This window comes from Hirundo rustica, chromosome 9 (assembly GCF_015227805.2).
Source record: "Hirundo rustica isolate bHirRus1 chromosome 9, bHirRus1.pri.v3, whole genome shotgun sequence".
In the NCBI taxonomy this organism is placed as follows: Eukaryota; Metazoa; Chordata; class Aves; order Passeriformes; family Hirundinidae; genus Hirundo; species Hirundo rustica.
The window spans coordinates 2,938,095-2,958,523 of record NC_053458.1 but is presented as its reverse complement, the minus strand read 5'-3'; positions in this window follow the sequence as shown (position 1 = coordinate 2,958,523).

Genomic DNA, 20,429 nt, shown 5'->3' with positions numbered 1-20,429 from the left:
AAAACCCAAAAACCATCCAGTCAAGTGCCCAGCAAGGGGTCTATTCTCATGTCCATGCTCATATGTTAAGTTCCATTGACAAGCATTAGTGGGAACTGCATGCACATGTGGATATGTGAATAGCCCCAATGGGATCTGCATAAAGCAGTGTTTGACTATACAGAGATCGCTTCAACTGCCACAAGAAAATAATAGAGGGGGAGAAACCTTAAAGAGCCCTGTGAACAAGCCAAACGATTCAAAGAAATTGATAAATAATGGAGATTAAAAATGAAACAACAAAATTAAAACAGCATTAGAATTCGTTATTTGAAATAAATACAAAATGAGAATTATCTTTAAGAAATTAACCGTGGCCAAAATTTATAAAAACAGCTCATAACTCCAAGTTCTCTAATTTTTAAAACCTCCTTGTCTTCCTCTTACTCTGTATCCTAAATAGAAACAAGAGACACAGCAAAAAGTTCTCACTGACAAGAGGTGAGTTAAGAAATGCACTGATAAGCATTGCTCTGCTGAAGAACACGGGACATGAAATAGTGGCAGCTCTACAATAAGTCAATGATAATGATGCTCCTGAGGTTATGCAACACCAACAGCCACTCTATAAATGTCAGAGCCTTGCAGAAACTTCCTGGAAGAGGTTTCTTGCCACCTGAGAGGCCTCCAGCAGCCAGTCTGCCGGACCAAAAATCTCTAAAGAATTTCTTCTCTTTCTGCAGGAAATCTTCAGATTTTTCCCTGAAGCCACTACCTAATTCAAAATCCCATTTTGGAGATTTTGAGGATTTTTCAATGCCATTTTGATGATTTGGAGAACTTATACTCACATAGCTGAAACAACAAAACCCTTCCTGACAGCCACACATAAATAGGTGCAATGAACAATGAAATCATCAATTAACAGAGCAGACAGCAATCACTGCTGCGATAAGTGCCCATATTAAGAATGTAAATTGATGTGATATGGAATAGATGACAATCAAATAATGTGTATAAATCAGGTCTAACTGTGATCAAGATCACAGATTTCTTACCCCGTTCTGGTGCCCATAGTGGAATTCAACCACTGAATTGCAAGTTATTGCAGAATCTTGCATGTCTACAAAAATCTCACTGGCTTCAGACCCAGGTCCAACCTGTTCCAGCAATGGTGCTTTGGAACATTCCGAGGTGAAGCAATCCATATGACTGACAGTGAAAGCTCTTATCTTACAGGATGTCCTTTTCCAGTGGTCATTTAGACCAACAGCCAACCTATTAATCACAGCAAACCAAAGCTTGTTAGGTCCCTGCTGGCCAAAGCACTTGAGAAGACAAAAGACACTATGTTCCAGCTGACACCTGCAAGTAATTACACATGGTGATAGCAGTGCGTGAAAGAACAAATTGACAACCAACGCTAAGAGTAGAGGTGCATTTCTTTTTTATAGACTGAATTATTTTCTGATCTCTAAGTGCCTTAGGGTCTTAGAAATCAAAGGCAAATTAGGCAGAGTAAAGAAAATCAGTTGCCAGGTGTTCATCTGGAGAAATTATAGAGCTCCAGGGATTTTTACCAGTTCTGGAAACAAATTCCCCTTCTAAGATGACACCGTATTTTATTATAAGGTTGTTTAATCAACATAATGGCAGAGAGCAACGGCTCTGTGGAGAACAGAATCTGGAGGCCCACTCTCCCAGAGCATTTTCTCTACCTACCAACAGATTTTGCAGTCTGTCTCCAATGTCTTTGGATATCAGGAAACATATGAGACATGACAAAGACAGGCATGCATTTTAGGAGAAGGTAAAATATGATGGCTCATCCTTTCCTAAAAACCTCCTGGAGAGAAGACAAGAGAAGATGAGAAGATGGTTCCTCCTCTGAAGAGCACTAAACAACCACAGCCAGGTAGGAGAACTCTGAGTTAATACTAGTTAATATTAATAAGAGGAGAACTCTTTAGTGAATATTTATTACATAAGCACTATTTGAATGTTATTGAATCCTGGTTATAAAGGGAGTGATGAGGAGAGATTAAATTTAAGCAGGATTTGTTAATAAAACTCAAAATGCATGCTATGTTTTCAGTATTGAATTCTGTTTTGATAACACCCATGATCAGAAATTGTTTTCACTCTATCTGTGCATTGATATAATAAGTATCTAGAAATCCTAAGCAGAAAATAATGTTGAAAGGAGCAGTAAAGATATATGACAGCATATTTTGCCTTGTTTTCTAGATTTCCACTTCTGGAAGATGATCTACTTCCAGGTTCAACTTTGAAGACTTCTTCATATTAAAAGAAAAAAGGAAGATGAATTTACATTCACAGACTGAGGAATAAGTCACCATCATGTCGTACCACCACATCCTGGATCTATCAGATGTTTTAAAGAAAACCAAGTTTCTTAGATAACATCCTTCCCAGCAACTAATTTCAGCTCCTGTTTCATTTTAAGCTGCTGAGTTGATTGGTGGGACAATTTTCTGTTCTTTGTTGATCACCAGCATCACTGCAAGCCAAAGGCAGGTCCTCAGCCATTGTATTAATCTCTGCCTAAGTCCCTGAGACTGTTGAGCTGTCCAGGCTTTGCTATCACTGACAATTTCAATGTCCCTCACACCTCTGGCATTTAAGTTATCAACTCATAATGAATCTCAGTGTCGTCTTTTTTTTTTTTTTATAGAGTTATCAGTGTCTCTTCCACAGAAAGTGTGTAGTAGTTATGATGCAGATACATAGGCTGAGGTACCATCAGTGACATTTTGCACTTACTCATGTGGGCAATTTATGAAATGCGTGAATCTCATAGAGGTTTGTACTGAAATTTCCCTGAAGAACAGTGCTCTTGGGAAAACCACCCAGGACCACCTGGAGGAACACGTTTCATTCAGCTGGTGGAGTGTGCGAGGGAAGGCTGTAACTCCAGCTAGCTACAAACAGTTGAGGGACTGCCTCAGGTAAAAAATTAGGAGGCGGATGCACAAAAAAGTGCATTCTCTTCATGTACCACACATGTACTGTGAGCTCTGCTGGAGTTACTTTGCAGAGCTTGACACAATCACCTTGAGCTCAGGTTTTACAGAGGACGCTTAGTATAGACTGAGAGTGTTTTAATTGTCCGGAATGGCGTCTTCCCTGGAGCATCTTTCTCTAGGGGAAAACCTGAGCCTGATCCTCACCAGCTGTAAATGGCAGTGCTGCTTCCACAGAGGAAAGGGCTGTTGATCCATGGCAGAGGTGGCTGGAAAGACCCCAGGAAGCAGTGAAGGAAACCTGAGCATTAAAGTATTTCATATCAGATCCAGTTACATTTGTCTGTAAAATTAGTAACAACACAGGCACCTGGTAGTTATGATTCATGGGGTAATAAATATGTTAAAAGGTAGAGAGGATTGTGCTGAGCTTTGCACAGAACAGTCTGTGCTATTGGATTGGATAGAGTTTAGCTCCCAGCTTTGGTCAGGGGCTAGGCTGAACTGTGCTCTGTCCGAGCTTAGATGGGAGACCTCCAAGAACGTGCCAGAGCTGAAGGAAATGGGATGCGGTCCCTGCTTTTTCTTCCTTCTGTATTACATTGAGCTGTAATTGGAGGCACCATGCGGTGGTACTGTAGAGTCTTGAACTGATTACTGCTCATGGCTTTGACAGTTGTTGAGGGGTTTTTGGGTGTTGAGAGAGAAGTGAGTTTGTAGGATGCAAGCAACACATAGGGAGCTGCTGTGGTGGGTGTGTATGGCCAGAGCAGAAGGAAGCTGTGTGAGCAGCAGGACAAGTGTTTGGCGGCATTTCTTACAGTAATCAATTACTGAGACAGAACTGTATCAGAAAAAGAGGCGGGTGAAGTCTCAGGCTAATATTCTGCCTGTAACCCAGTCCCATCCAGGAATGTCTGATTCACACTGTGAATGAAAATTCGCATCTTCCAGATAGGAGATGTCCAGAGGTGGGGTCACCACCTCTCCTTTACCACAGAGCAGAGGCACAGAGCCATTTCATACCAGGAGATAGGCAAGGGGTGACAGATCTGCTGGTTGGGGCCTGCTCTTTGGGGAGGTTGTGCAGCTCCAGCAGCACAAAAACTGTCTCTTTTTAAAAATAATATGTTATTAGAGATATATGAGTGTGTGATATCTGCACACCTGGTCTGGACTGGAGAGCCCATGAAATATATTAGACTAGTTATTACTTGATTATTCCATTGCACAGGTGCACATTCTTGCTCCCAAATGCTTATGCAATGTCTCTGCTGATGTATACAGATTCACAGCACTGAAGGCTAGAGAAACCCCCTTGCTAAATGACAACACACTGTTTGCTGTTGTCCCTGCATTAAATGCACTCACTTTGTTTTAGTTACCACAGGTCTTCTGGTCTTGCCTTGAAAATAAAATTCTAAAAAAGAAAGTATCCACTTTGTGCGTTGAAAGTCAGCCTTCAGCTACTCTGACTATTAAAACCCCCTAAATTCTCACTGGAGTTTGTTTGACTTCAAATTGGAGTTATCCATTTTTCTCTGAAATATTAAAAACGTTGTTGGTATCCAGCAGATATTTCCAGACACATCTTGTAGATACTTAATACTTACACATTACACTCGTGTCACGTCCCAGTCTTCTTTCCAGTAAGCGAGGCAGATTGAGCACTTTAAGTCTTTCACCATTAAGCACTTTCTTCAGCCCTAAAATCCTCTCTGTGGCTCTTTTCTGCACCCTCTCCAGTTTTCCAATGATTTTTTAAAAGTGTGAGCACTAGAAACCACATAATCTTATATTGTCTGTATTAAAAGCAATTGTGTTTGAATGGGCTCAGCTCATGAAGCAACTGAGATCACTTGGAGTGTCATTCTCATCACTGTCTGTCACTCCACCAATGTTCCTGTCACCCTCAGATTTATCAGCTGTGAATTTACAGTGTTTACATCCAAATCATTGAAGAAAACATTGACTAGCATCTGACCTGATGCTGATCCTGGTAAAACTCTCCGGTTTGATAAGGACTCCTGATTCATAGCTACTTTTTAACAGGCTGTTTGCCAATTCCTAATCTAATTAGTGCATGCTCCGCTGCTATTTCTAATGCTTTTTGATCGGAATATCACACAGTGTTAATTCTAATCTCCATAAAAAAATGAATATCACATCTCTTCATTGACCTTTATCATTCAGTCTTTACCTTCATCATATTATTTGATGCGCCTCATCAAAGAAAGAAATTGCATTTGTCTGCTAAGGCTTATTTCTCCTAAAACTGTATTTACCATTATTAATTCTATTTCCATTTTCATGGCAGCTTTTCCAATACACGGTAACAACTCAGGATGTGTTAGAGACCTGGCTTTGAGGTCAGTACGTTGTGTTATCAAACCAACCACAACAATTCAATTCTTATACCTGCACTATGAAACCGGATACATTTCATTGTAGTGGCTTGATGCTTATTTACATGTATATATTATCAGGTAATTAAAAAGGACTACTTGCCACACTGCCGTAAGTGTAGCCCATGGAAAAACTCCTAGTCCTGGCCACTGTTTTCCAACTGTTTCCCAGTGACTGGTGGTACAGAAACTAGCAGAACCTTAAGCTTCCAGGGAGAGCTACGTGCTTCCTGAAGCCTGCCTTAGAACATCACCATGAAAGGGATGATGATGAAATATCAGCTATCATGTAACTATCTATAAATGTTAGATTTCTACAAAGTGATTCCACTGAATTGTAATTAAGGGTTTGAAAGTCGAATGATTTTAAGTGCTAGTTTTAATTACCGCTTGGTGAACTTTAGTGTGTTAGAATTGTCACAACTTTCCTTTAGAATTAGTGTCAAGCCAGGCAATACAGTGGGAAATTATTAACTCATACTTTGGTTCAGCAATTATCTGCATTACAAGGTTTATGCAATTAGCTGTTTAAGATGTCATTATATTTTGCCATCTGGTACACAGGAGTTTATGCATATGAACAGGCACATGTTGAAGTGATTTTCACTATATGACACTTGATCTCAACCCAAATCATCACTATAATGAGTGGAAGACACAGTGTACAGTACATTAGTGGCAGGTGCATACTATCAACTTCATTTTAATAGAAGACTTTCATGTTTCCATTTTTAAAGTATTCTGCACAAGTGCTGAAGAATTAATTGCTCGTTTGCAATCTAGCAAAAACCGAGGACACGTTATTGCTAAATGCTAAGGAACATCAGCTTTCAGGAAAGCGGCCACTTATTTAAGTTCTTTCCATGTGTAACTCCAGGCCAATTTCTGCTGCAGACAATAAGAAAGTCTCAGTAAAGTTCAGCTTAAAATGTTCTCTGGGGAACATGCTGAATTACCTTTGGTAGGCTTGCAGCACCGAAAGCCTCTTGAGGATGCCTGTGCTGTGGTCCATGCGTGACAACCTCCAGTGTCACCAGTCTCTGCCAGCGCACAATGTATTGTCACCTGCGTCCTTGGCCTTACCTCTGCCTGACGTCACTTGTGCTGTTGGCTCATGCTTGACACACAGGTTCTAAATCTGGGGGGAAAAGGTGTTGCTGTTGGCAGCCTCCCACCAGGAAATCCTCGCTTCCAGGCGGTACAAAATGTAAATATCGATAACGCCAGCACTGCGTACTCAGATAATACCTGGTATTTCTGACATACTGCGTCTGGTGTTCTAAAAATATTCACAGCCTTTAATTAATTAAATTGCACACAGCTATTAACCTCATTTGACACAAGGAAACAGGTCTCTGGAATGGTAAGAGACCTCTTCAGTCACGGGAAGGCTGTGCAGAGCCTGAGAGTGAGCTGCCAACAGGGACTGCGCTCACTGAACTGCAGTGCAGGCAGCTACAACCAGGCTGCAACTGCAGCGCTGTCCTTTACCTGAGAAAGTAGGAGCCGTGGTTTGGGGCAGGACATGGGCTTGTCACGGGAGAATGGACAGGATAGCTCCTGTCACATCGTTCTCCGAGCAGGACTGAGTGTCAAACCCATGAGACAAGGCAGTCACGTAGATCTGCTGAAAAATCACACTTCTTAAGAACAATCATCATTTTGCTTTCTGGTATTACAATCGGGTTATTCCCTGTGTCTTGGGGCAGTGCTGACTGCCTCTGAGCAGGAGAAGGCAGCGTTCCCAAACCTGCTTCCAGCCACGGCCCTGGCTCCAGGCAGGGGACAGTGCTGCATCTCCACGTGCAGTCGCTGCAACTTCATTACTGAATTACATTAACAGGCCGCCCTCTAGTGTCATATTTTATTACTTGGGTAAAAAAAAAAAAAAAAAAAAAAAAATGGGCCGGTCGGGTATAAAAATGTGTATTTTGTCTCAGTGAACACCAGCAAGAGAGGCAGCCACAGAGGCGGCCAAGAAACATCTCTGTGGACCATGTTAGAAAGTTTTCTGTCAGGTTAAAATCCCTAAAGTTTGGAGTTTTCTCCGGAGGTTCTGGAATTCAGTCACAGAAAGCCCAGTGAAAATATCACCATTTCTGCTCAGAGTTGGCCTTTAAAATCAATGTTAACATTTCTGTGAGTGGTTACAGCAATACTGTGGTATATATGTGCATCTGTACCTCTCATGTGAAGTATTTTGCCCTCTTGTACGTACATCGATGTCATTCAGGGAGATAAAAGGGAATGTCCTTCAAAGCAACACTCACAGTGCACAGGGATTGCCTTTTGCTGAGGCTGAAGACAGAAAGGTGATAGACATAAGGTTACAGGCAATTATTCAGGAGTTTGCAGCAATTTAGAGCTAAAACTTGAAAATACTTAATGCTGAACAGACAATAAATACTTTTATGTTCTGAAAGCCTTACATTAGTAAGGCTTTCAGAACATAAAAGTATTTATTGGCATTAAGTGACCAGACCTGTCCTTACTGGGCTGGTTTAGAGTGGGAAAAGGGACAAAGCACCTTCAGGACCATTGGCAGGACAGGTCATGCCGACAGCTGGTGTGAATTAGCAGGTGAAGGCAGCGCACATCCATCAGCCAGAGACCTGTCCTTGTGTATTTATGTTCCCCCAGGCTGAAACCACCTGCCCATCTTCCATTTTTCTGAGCACACCTGTCTCCCATGGGAGATCTGCTTGGTTGCATGACAAAGCACCCTTTGGCTAAATCACGGGAAGAATCTCAGCGCCAATTGCAGGGCATCAGGATCCCTCCCTGACCCACTGCGAACAGGGATCTGTCCCACACAGGGGACACTGATGGTGTCCAGGGATGGGCTGAGTAGTGGGAAAGGTGGCAAATGGTTTCCCTCAGGGAAATGTAACACCTGCATCCCCTCTCCCCCAAAACCTCTCTGGAATTACGAAGGAAGGAGCAGGGAACACCCCACCTTCAACTCCCACACGCAGGCGGGAGGACAGAGAAACCTTGACTCTGCTGACATCAGTCACACGCGCTGTGGCTGACGAAAACATTGGCAAAGCAGGGCGAGGGTGCTCGGAGGCTTTAACCTGGATGGATTTTCCCCGGATTTTCCGTACTTTTTGCCGGTTTCGGCCTCAAGGGCATCCCCGGCCCGGCGGCCCCCTCAGGCTCCCTCGCGCTTCCCGCCGGGAGGGGGCGCTGCGCCCCTGAGGCGGTGGGGGGGGCGGCGAGGCGCGAGGCGCGCGCTTCCGCCTCCAGGGGGCGCCGCGGGGCGCGCGCGGGGGCGCGCCTCGGCGGGGGCGCGCAGCGGCGGGGGCGCGCGGACAGGTGCGCACACAGCCCCAGGTGCGCGGGCACAGGGACATCCCCCCCCCACCCCCCCGACACCCCCAATTCCGCGCACCACGGGCACCCCCCGAGCCCCTTCTATCACCGCATCGCACACGGCAAAGGGCGGGAGCAGCGAGGAGAGCAGCGGCCCAGGGATGCGCCCGCCTTACACAACCCATCTGCGAAAGTTGTTGGGTGTTACCATCCCGACCCTCCGATCTGTATTTTGCAACCCTGCAGGAACGCAACTTGGGATTATTTATTATTGTTCCTTCTTATTAATTTAATTAAGTCTTGTTGGTGTAGCATTTTTGCGCCCCATATTAAAGGAAATGAAGTCAACATCATTAAAAGGAGTGGAATAGGCGTATGCCAAAGTATTTGTAAGAGCACGTTAAAAATATTCTAATATGAATTCCAGCTGTCTCGCAGGCCTCTGGTAACTTTTCCGAAGAAATCCAGCGACGCCGCAGCCCCGCTGCTGTCGTCTGTGGGATGAATGCAAATTTGTGGCAACAGGGGGAAGCAACCTTCATTATTTCCTACAGTCACACTTTTTAAATCAAGTTAACTAGGAATTTTTAAAAGCCTTTGGCATTGCCTTTGGAGTAAGGCTCATGATGTTTGGGATTAAAAGGAAATTGTACCAACCTCACCTGCTCCAGGGAGAAGCAAAGACCCCGGTGAGCCCACGCCGGGGCCACACAGGGCATGTGGCATGGCAGGGGGCGATGGGGTACCTGAGTGCCAGGGGCTGTGTTTTGGGGTACTCCTGTTCAAGTACAGCCATGATTCGGGTTCCAGAGTGCACAGTGGTGTGTACTGGTGTGTCAGAGCACTGGGCTACCTTGTGCTGGGTGCCAGTGTGGCAGGGTACCTGTGGGCAGGTGTAGCAATGCATTGGGGTAACTGGGTGCTGGGGTACCCATGTGAAGGTGCTGTGCTGGGATCCCTGTGTCTGAGCGCTGGGGTACGTGCGCACCAGCAGTACCTGCGTGATGGACACCTGGGAGGGGTGTCCGACCCCCTCCCTACCCTGCCTTTCCCAAGATGCCATAGAACCATCCAAAGGGATGAGCTGAAGAATGGGGGTCCCAGCAGGAATAAAGAGCCCCCCCCCCTGCAAAAGGGGGTGTATGGATGCTGCCTCCTTTGCAGTCCCCTGGCCAGAGGGCTCTGGGAGCACTGGCACTGATCCTTTCCCCATTTTGAGACACCAGGAGACGTTCCTGGTGTCTCAAAAGCATTGGGAACAGCAGCACTGCAGAAAGGAGGGAAAAGCAGCTTAACTGGAGTCTCCATTGGACATGGACTGCAGTTGGCCATGGTCATTCCCTCCTTCCACTCAGGTGTCCAGTGTTTTCCTCTGCTCTATACATTTCTCCCTGGCTTTCTGATTTTCTAAACCATAGGAAAGGATTTTCCATGGAGATTCAGTGTTCTCTCCATGTTGCACATGAAGAAAGGCCAGCCCACAGGCTCCCTTTGCCAAGCAGGGCAGAAGTCACTTGCACCAAAGTTTGGAGCTCAGCAATACTGAAAATCTGGAGATACTTCTTGAGTTTAACAAGAGGGGGCTGCGTGTAAATCAGAGTTTGATGCTGCAGTGCAGTGGTGGAAAACAGTTTCAGCCTCCTGCCCTATGTGCTGCATTATTGCTAGGGGGCTTATCATGGATTTTATTAGCCGTGTAAGCATCTCCAGCAGCATGCGACCATCCTGCTCTCAGGAGTGACTCCTCCCTCGCTCAGCAGTGCAAGTCTCAGGGACTTGCCAGTGCAGCTGCTGGGATTCAGGCATTCCTGAAACTTCTCCCCTGCAACCCTGCCCTGACCCTGGACACGGTCAAGGGAACCCCGCATTGGGACAAAATTCGCAGGGATTGTGTCAACCTCTGAATTACAGTGATACCACCGATGCTTTTCATACTGATTTTCCTTTTTTCTTCATTGTTAAAGGATGTGATGGGAAATAACAAGCAAAGCCACTGCAGGGCCTAACAGAAATGGTGGGGGGAGGCCAAGATGCGGTCCCAAGCCATGATACCCTAATTTCTCAGGACCAGGAGATCCTTTGGCTTTATGGATCTGATTCGCGGGCAGTGGGAGCAGCGCTGGGACACTGGGGTACCGCAATCGCTGCACCCAGCTGGCACAGAGCCCCTCTGCTGCAGGGCAGGGAAAACCAGAGGCTGTCCGGGGATCAGGGAGAGCCGGAGGCTGCCCGGGGCTCTGCATCCCACTGCCGCCGAGGCGGATGCTGCAGCTCCAGCCCGGGAGCTGTAACCCTCCCACAGTCACATCCATATGGGATAGGGATACATGTGGATACGCACATGTACGCGCGGGTTTGCAGCGCCGGCAGGCAGGACCACGCTGGGCGGGAGAGCTCAGGGGTCCCCCCGCGGCCTCCGCCGCGGAGCCGGGCGCGGGAGGCGCCGCGGGGAGCGGCGGGGGCGGGCGCGGGGGGGCGCGGCGGCTGCCAGGTGCCCCCCTCCCTCCATCCCTCCCGCCCTCCGCGCCGCCCCCGCCACTTTTATCCAGACTTTATTTTGCAGCGGGGGTCGGGGGGCGCCGGCTCTCCCCTGGATTTCTCCCCCCTGCCATCCCCTCACCTTTTTCTTTTCGATATTTATATTTTTGAAATTTTTTTTTTTGGGGGGGTGGTAGGGGGTAGGGAGCTGGCCAAAACCTTCCCGCTCTCCGCATGTGCGTGATTTAGAGTGACAGAATTGCGAGCCGGGGCTGGAGCAGCGATAAATCAGCTCCTCGCCGGCGCGGGTTGCCGGGACTCGCCCAGCGCCGGACGGAGACTGCGGCAAAAAGAGAGGGGGGAAAGGGAGGGGGAAATAAAAGAAAAAAAAAAAAAGAAAAAAAAAAGAGGAAAAAAATGTATGAGGGAAATAAAAAAAAAAAGGGGGGGGGGAGGGGGAATACAGGAAAAAAAACCTCGGCAGCCCACGGGCCGAGGGAGCGAGCGGCGGGGGTTGCGCGGGCGCGGAGCGGCTGCTGCGGCCGCGGTCTGCGCTGCTCCGCGGGGTTTTCCTGTCTCGGTTCCTTTTTTTCGGGTGTTTTTCCTTTTTTTTTTTTTTTTTTTTTTCATCCCTTAAAGATTTTTCGGGTTTCTTTTTCCTCTTTCTTTCCTCCTGCTGTACCTTAGATGAAAATGGCTACCCGTGACTTGGCGAGCGTTGGGAAGGCAGAGCTGGCAGGTTGCGAGATTTTATTTATTTATCCCCCCCCGCCCCCCCCCCCCCCCTCACCTCCTTCCTCCGAATAATCCAGAGGCAGACCAAAATCAAACAGCAAACTTTAAAGGCTTCGCTTTAATTCTTTCCGGCCCGCTCCTCTGTCTTCTCTCCCCCCAGCCCCGATGCGGTGCCAAGGCTGTGCCGGAGGGGGGGCCCGGAGCACGGGGAGCTGCGACGCCCATCCCGGTCGCCCACGCCGGGCAGCGGCTGCTCGGGGAGCGGGCAGGAATCGGGCAAAACCGGGCAGAAATCGGGCAAAACCGGGCAGGATCCGCCGCGCTGCGAACTCCCTCGGCGAGTAAAAATGGTGCCGCGGAGCCGGGCGGATGCTGCGGCGGACACTGCGCTCCCGCGTAGGGATTATCCACTAATTTTTTTGTATTTTTTTATTTTATTTTTTAAATTATTATTTATTTTTGTTGTCATGCCACAGATCTTCAACTGTACGTGCAAATAAAAGCGAGAGCTCACGGATACCGCTTTCCTTCCAGCGAGGACTGAGTAGTTAATCCAATAAGTATCTGTATTGTTTGGGGCGATGTGTGTGTGGTAGGGGGGAGGCAGTTAATCATGTATCGCAATGTATGGATAAAATATATGAATATTAAAGTGACGTGGGGAAAGAGTGCCGGCGCGGGGGCTCCTTTCGGGGGAGAGGACAAAGAAGAAAGTGGAAACAATCTTTTAAAATATTTTCCATTCATAAAAATGGCAGAGGGCTTATCCACCAGTCTATTTCTGCGTCTGACTGAACAGCTAATGCGTTATTGCCAGCTTCAAAAGATAATTGTAGTGTCGGTAGAGACCTAATAATACAGTAGCACATGTAATTTTAAACAACACCTCATTGTTTATTGGGATGTAACTTTCCCGAAGTTTATTTGTAGCATTAAGAGATTTTTAAGTGCAGGAACAAATTGCAAATGAGCAGCTGCGGGGCGATGCACGGTTTGTGTGACTACAAGAGTTTCTATATTTAGTGACAATCTGAATCTGAAGAGGATTTAAAAAAAAAAAAAAATAGAATATTTTTAAGGAAATGCTTATTTCCTCCTGGAGGAGGGGGGAGCTGGGCTGGGGGATCTCCTGGCTTGGGTTTTCGGTTTTCTGAGGGAAAAATAATGCAGTCAGTGTGTCTTTGCCCACGAGCTTCACGACCGTACGTACACCTGCTCCAAAGGCTCAGAAATAACCTTTTCATGCAAGAAGTTAAGAAAAGAGTCGGGCATACGTACGTGGGGCGGTGTTGTGATTTATGTGCTTTTCCAGGAATCCAAATAAAACCATAGCTGAGCGAATCCCTTTGTAAGGGCCACCTGTGCATTGCGCCTGCTTGTTCCGGGGGTTACCCTATGGAAATCTTCCCAGCCCAGTATAGAAGTTAACACAACAGTCGGGTGAGCAGAGGATGCTCTCACCTTCTCCCTGCTGTTAGGAGAGGAAAGCAGTGATTGTGACAGGCAGCCCACACGGATTACACTTCCTTTTCTTTTTTTTTTTTTCTTTTTTTTTTAAAGAAAAACTCCCTTTCTGCAAATAAAAACCCAACAAAGCAGCTTCTCCAGAGAGATCCAGTTCCAGCGCAGGGTGCCCAGTGAAGGGATCTATATTGCCAGAGCTTACAATGCGGCAGGTCAGTGAATTACAGTAATAAAGACTTCAAAAAAAAAAAAAAAAAGAATTCAGGTGCTGAGACTAACACATTTCCTTCGCTATTCCAAAGGAGCCATGGGCACTGGGAAAAGGCAGAGCAAGCAAAAGGGACTGCGTGCACTTCACTCTGTGTTTTCTTTACAAAATCTTTTAGGCAGGAGCATTGGGTCTCGTGCAGATTTTTGAGTTGTTACAACCAACCTTGCACGTGAGCTATGGCACGGCGTTTATGGATCAATCCTTGCACGTTACGAAGTTGTCTGTAAAATTAGACGATGTAGGGAAGTAAAACGTTACTAATCTTGGAGAAAGAGTATTACCATTAATTCCCGAATTTAGTTTGAAGTTTATGGGCTAGAAGTGGGGGTTCTGAACTATCTCGTGTTAGTGCCTCTTCTTCCTGTGAAGCATATATCACCTTTTAAAGAATACATAATTTAGGGCTGAAAGAGGTATTTTTAATAGTAGAAAAGAGACAGAGTTAGGAAAACTTGTGATGGAAAACTTTCCTGCTCTGTACCCGCAAGGAAAGTGATCAGACCTCATGTGCTGTCTGGGTTAGCAGGGTTAAAACTATTTTATAAAAAAATAATTGCAGAAGAGAATTGCAGATAAATTTTGTGCCAGAAAAGCAGTAATAAACTTGCACCTGTTACTGTGCCCTTCTAACCAGCCTGTCTAACCAAGGCACAAAGTTGTCTGAGTTTGCGTCCGAACAGGCAACTCATTTTTTTCTTCTTCCCAAAACTTTAGCATAGATAAGAAATTGGGGGGGGGAATTACTTAGCAGTGAAGCAGATTACTGGTTTGATTATTTATTTATTTATTTATTTGGGGAAATAATGCCCATCTCATTGTGAAAGTTACAGACTCCAGAGAAAAGCCTGCAGCGAAGGGCAGCAGGGAATGCATGTTAATGAGGGCTAAAAGACCACCACTGCTTCTAAGCAGCGTAGGGTGATGTTTAATATTAGTATTAATATTCCTGTTTTCTCTTAGACGTAACTTTTCTTTGTCACATAACTGTTTTGTGCTATCTGAAACTTTACAAAAGTCCAGTCAGCAATTCTTCAGGTTCATTTTTCACACTCTGTATTGAATCTCAGCTTTTATATTCTGAGCGAACCCTGAATGTAAAACATTCTCATGTAAAAGCGAGGACAAAAGGCTCACTTTCCTTTTGAGAAATAGATTGCATAAATAAATATGACAATGCGTGGTCATATAATATACTAACATAAATAGTGTGTGGATGGGTGTGGATGGGTATATAAACAATATTTGCCACACCGTGTTTATACCACTCTTGCGCAAACTTTATCAAGTGAAATTTTCATTGAGGTGTGCGAGATTAGGACCAAAGTGTTTATGCCAAACTGCCAGATAAAACATTGGATTTAGGGCAACAGCAGTATCAGTTCTGCATGCTGTAATCACTCCGTATCACTGGAGAATGATTTCGCACCACTGTGAGAGGTGTCCCTCTGCTTCCAGCAGCGGTAGCGCAGCGGGACTGTGTACAAATAAAATATAGCTGAGGACGACTGTACCTATTTGTGTCTCTCCTGGCTGTGAACAGGGGATTTATCCAGCTGGATGCTGGCCTCAACATGGTGGGAAGGGAGTTTCAGGTTCCTGCTGGCCCACGGTGTGGCCTGGGCTTTCGGGCACTGCTCGAGCCCACCCATAAACCACCGCAAGCTTATTAAACTGCATTCACTTTCATAGGGAACTTTCACTTCAAGGCGTATTTCATTTTTTCAAATAAACCCTGCTTGCAAAGGGGTTTTTATGTTAAAAGTGCTACCACTTATTCTGCCCCCCATAAGATCTACAGCAAAACAAAAGGGGAAATGCTGCCTCTCCCGCCTCTGTCCGTTCTGTTGCTTCCTTTCTGCAGTCTGCACACTTCTGCTGGGAAGTTATTTCCTCCGCAACGCATTTCGCAATAGGCTCGAGACCCCGTGGAAATGCATTACAACTCTGCAGGCTTTTCTGTGACGTGCTGGGCTCTGCAGCCAGCGCCCCACGTACGGCCGTGCCAGGCAACGATGCCGCCGGGAGCTCACGGTCAAAGCAGGTCTTTTCACACAAAGACTGACCAATTTTTAGTGTACTTATTCCCACTTGCCCTTAGCACCATTGCTTTAATTCCCCACATGAATGCTGCTTTGGTGATAGACCCATGGCCCAAGACCCCAAATGGCGTTTTCATCTGTCAGATAGGGACTGCAGTACTTCTTCATCACCCATCTCTGCTGCTGGGAGTCATGGCAATGGACAGAAAATATTGCATGGAAGAACATTATTCACATGTATTTAGTGGTGTAGGGTGAGAATTTCCATCTCTGCTTATTTAAGCTACTCCCTGAAATTTGGAGCCTGGAAGTTGAAAGTTCTGTCTTCCCGCCCTCCTGTTTCAGGACGACACTGTGTTCACAAAACCATGGTGTTTATTGTAGAATCATAGAATGGCTTGGTTTGGAAGGCACCTTAAATATCATTGAGTTCCAACACTCCTGCTATGGGGAACGCTATTTCAGGATCTGGAGCCTTTAAACTAAGAAGGAAAACCCTGTTATGCCCAGTTCTCTGTGCACCTGTGGAATAAAGAAAGCCATCTCTTCCCTGGAGAGAGTCTCACAGAATATTCTCATCTTTGGTAGCTTCAGAATATCGTTGATTTCACGGTGGATGGTGGGATAAGGCTAGACATGGCACCAAACTACTGCTTTCTCCATGACATTTCTGCTGGGGTTTGTAGATAGGTCCACAGTTGGTTGTGGGACAACAGTGAAATATCTGGGCATTGATTTCCATCAACCATACTGCCATTTAGGTCTCTTGGGGATGTGAGTCAGCAACGTGAGGCTCTAAGGTCCTGATAGAAAAGGGATCAGGATCGAGCCTGGCAATTTCAGGGGGCTTCTGGCTCTCAGCAGGGTGAAGTTGCTCCCAGAGCAGCCACAGTGGCTTTCCCAAAGCCGCTAACATCACTCAGGGCCCAGGAGAACCCCGTTGTCTGTCTCAGGCCTTTAATGATTGCTGCTGTATGTTAACAGGCCATACCACATATAGCCCGGCTATTGTCAGAGCTGATCCTTGTCCAACTGACGGGCTATTCAAAGCGCTTCTCAAGCCTCTCCAAAATCCCAGCTTGTTCTACCCCGATGACAGCCATCCCTCCCATTCGGAGTTCTCTTTGTACGCTTGATAACATGGTGGAAATCCCTTATTATGCTTCTTTTAATAATGCTTTCACATGGCAAGGGGACATGATGTTTTAATTTATGCAGCGCACATCATCCTCCAACAATTTGCTAAGAGGAACCCTCGCGACCGAATAACACAAGTTTATGCAAAACCAGTGGTTTCCAACCTGTGGTCTCCAGACCGCTGGGAATCGGCGGGCTCCTTCCGAGGGGTCACCAGGAGGTAACCAGGAAAGCAGAGCCGCTGCCGGGAGGTTCAAACGCACTGCCGCGTACGGAGCTGCGCTGTCACCAGCACGGGGCTGGGGCTCCCAAACTGCAAACTGAAAATCACTGTCTCAGGGCTTTTTCACTTTCTTACTCTCTCTCTCTTTTTTTTTTTTTTTTTTTTGGTCTCTCTGCTCAATACACTGCGGCTGCAACCCCTGTGTCTTTAAATACCTGCTCAAGTCGATTAAAAGCAGTAAATTCAGAGGGGTAACCACACTCCTCCTTATGAGTTGTGTGAGTTGAAGTCCCACTTTGTTGTCAAAAAATAGCAATTAACCTTCAGATCCACTTGCTCTCCCTCCCCCCCCCCAAATTAATTTTGCAGTATTATCACGCATCTTGAGGCTTCCAGTTTTAAGCATATAATGCTTCTCCTGTTAATGAAGCGGGTATCCACGATCAAGGGGAGCTGAGAGCCACAGACAATTGTTTGTTTGCCTTTATTTCTCACGCCCTTTGAAGGTTTCTCTTTCACCTTGGTGGGTTTTTTTTGGGTTGGTTTTTTGGTTTTTTTTTTTTTTTTTTTTTTTTTTTTTTTGGTTGGTTGGTTGGTTGGTTGGTTGGTTGGTTGGTTTATTTTTTTTGTTGGTTTTTGTTTTGGTTTTTTTTTTGTTTTTTTTTTTTTTTTTTTATTAAGTGACTTTAGCAGATTGTACCCTCGGAGCTGTGAATAATGGGGTTATTCTACAAAAATGGCCAAGGCTAGTTAAGACACACAAAGCCAGGAAATCCTTTCAGGGATGAAATCAGGACTATTTTAGGGGTGCCGTGTAAGTTGGAGACTTTGCAGCTCAGCTGCTGCATCGCTGCCAGGCACGGCAGCGCTGCGAGGACGATCGGTCCATCCCCGCCGGGAACTTACCCGGCCGGGGGGGGGGTCCGCACCTTCACCGCACCGGAGGAGGGGGGGGGCAAAGCTTGGGGGAGGTTTGCAAAGCACGGGTGGTGCAAAGGTGGCCGTGCAGAGGAGGATGGGGGGTTTGCCAGCGCCAGGTAACTTTGCCCATGCAGCACAGGAGCTTTGCCGGTCCAAGGGACGGGGCTTCCCCGCGCCGGGGTGGGCTGCCCGTGTCGGGAGAAGGGGGTTCCCCGTTCAGGATGGGCTTTACCCGTGCGGGGGGGCTGGTTATCCATGCAGCATAGGGGGGTTTACCCGTGCGAGGGGCGCTCGCACCGCGCCCCCGCCGTCCTCCCGCGCAGGACCCCCGCGGCTGGGAAGGGGCTCGGCGGGGGCGGGACACTGCGGGCCGGGGGCGTGCGGGGGGATGCGGGGGATGTCCGTGAGCCCCACCGCCCCCCGGTGCGGGTCTCCTGCGCGAATCGCGGCGATTGCGGAAATGCGCGGGGGCGGGGGGAGGAGGAGGAGGAGGAGGTGGGCGGGAGGCTGCTGAATAGCTCGTAACTTCTGCAAAGTCCCGGGCAGTAGGAGCCCACCCGGCAGAGCGGGGAGAGGCGGCGGCAGCGCCCGGGCACGCCCGCCCCGACCCTGCCTCGCCCCGCGCCGCAGCCACCAAAAAGCCCCCGATCAGCCCAAAACCCAAGGGAAGAAAAAAATCCCAACACATCCCACCTAAGAGCCGGCGGCAGTTGGCTGCGGCGGGTTTTCCCTTCCGGTTCCCAACGGCTGCGAGTCGATTTAGCCATTAAAAAAACATTAAAAAATGCGGAGGGGGAAAAAAAAAAAAAGTGCCGCCAGCCGCCAAAGCCCGCAAAGTTTCTCTTGCACTGTTATCCGTGTTATCCCTCTTATCCCTGCCCGTGGGACGCGGCGCCGCTTAAACTCTTGTTTTTGTATTTTTAACCCGATTCCCACGCTTTCGCAGAGGGAATTCGCTATTGTCTGCGCGGGGTCTGAGCGCGGAGGGACCGCGGGCGCGCAGGGCTGCGCCTCAGCTGCCTTTTTTTTTAATTTTTTTTTTTTTTTTTTTTTTTTTTTTTTGGTCCGGGATTTGAGAAAACCGCTGAGCTTGACAGATTTCCCCCCCCCCCTTTCCCCCCCCTCCCCGCCCGTACGTGCGCGCCGGCTCCGTGCGCGCCGTCTGGAGCGCCCGCGGCCGCGCACAAAGAAACGCGCCCGGGCGCGGGCCGTGACGGACCGCGGCGGGGACCAATGGGCGGGGCTGGGCTTTGTGACGTCACCGACAGCTGCCCAATCAGCGGCGGGGGTGGGTGTTGCGACGTTTGAACTCCCCCGGGGGGAGGGGCGCGCCTTTTTTCCCCCCCCCGCCCCCCCTCGGTTTTTTATCCCCCTCTTTTTTTTTTTTTCCCTCTCTTTTTTTTTTTTTTTTCCTCCTTTTTATTTTTTTTCCCCTTCTCTCTCTCTCTCTTTCTTTTTTTTTTTTTTGTTTTGCCTTTTCCGCCGAAGTTGGCGGCGCCCCGCGGGGACGGGGCCGCTGGCGGGGCCGGAGCTTCGGAAACCTCCGGATTTAGCACCCAAAAATTTAAAAAAAAAAAAAAAAAAAATAGGGGAGGAGAGAAGAAGAAAGAAAGAAAAAAAAAAAAAAGCTTTTTTATTTTTTTAAAAAATACCCCACGTTTAAAATATTATTTATTTTTTTAAAGTATCCCTAGCAAAACGCTGAGTTGGGAAAAATGAGGATAACTTGCGCGCCCGCCCGTTTAGCGCTCAGATATTCTGGGGTGGGGGAAGGTGCTTTCGCTCTACCCCTATTTTTGGGGGGAGGACGCGGGTGTCCGCGGCTGCGGAGGGGCTGCACTTGACCGTGGCCCCTGCCTAGAGGGCGCAACCAGCCGTCCCGCGGCCAAAAGTCTCCCGAAGGGCGCCAAAAGTTACTTAAAAGATAATGCTGGAAACCGCAAAAGGCTGGGAACGGTGCGGCACGGACGAGCGGGGGACACAACCCCCTCCCCCTCCACCCCCGAAACAAGCTGCGGGAGGGGATTTTTCCTCCTTTTCCCCTATAGATGGGATTTTTTCCCTGCGTGTGTCGTCGTTCCCCACACACCCCCCCCCCCACCCCCGCCCCGGCCACCCCTCTCCTCCAAAAAGCCTGTGACTACGCGCAGGGACGCGGGGGTCACCTAAACTGCCTCCAGCATCAGTGGAAAACGCTATTCCCAAGCGGAAAAGGGGGGGGACACACCACCCGGGACACCCTCCGAGTCCCCAGGAGCGGGCTGGAGAGCATCCAAACCCCAAACCCAAACGTTGGCCGGTGCCAAGACAATGCGCTCCAGAAGTAGCAGGAGGCGCGGGGGTATTTTTAATTTTAAGCGCTTCACTTTTAGATTTCATAAGTAAGAAAGAGGGGGGAGTGCGATGTGCCGAGGAATTTATGTGTTGCTATTTTTTTTTTTTTCTTAGAAGAAAATTATTATTTTTTTTTTAAAGTGG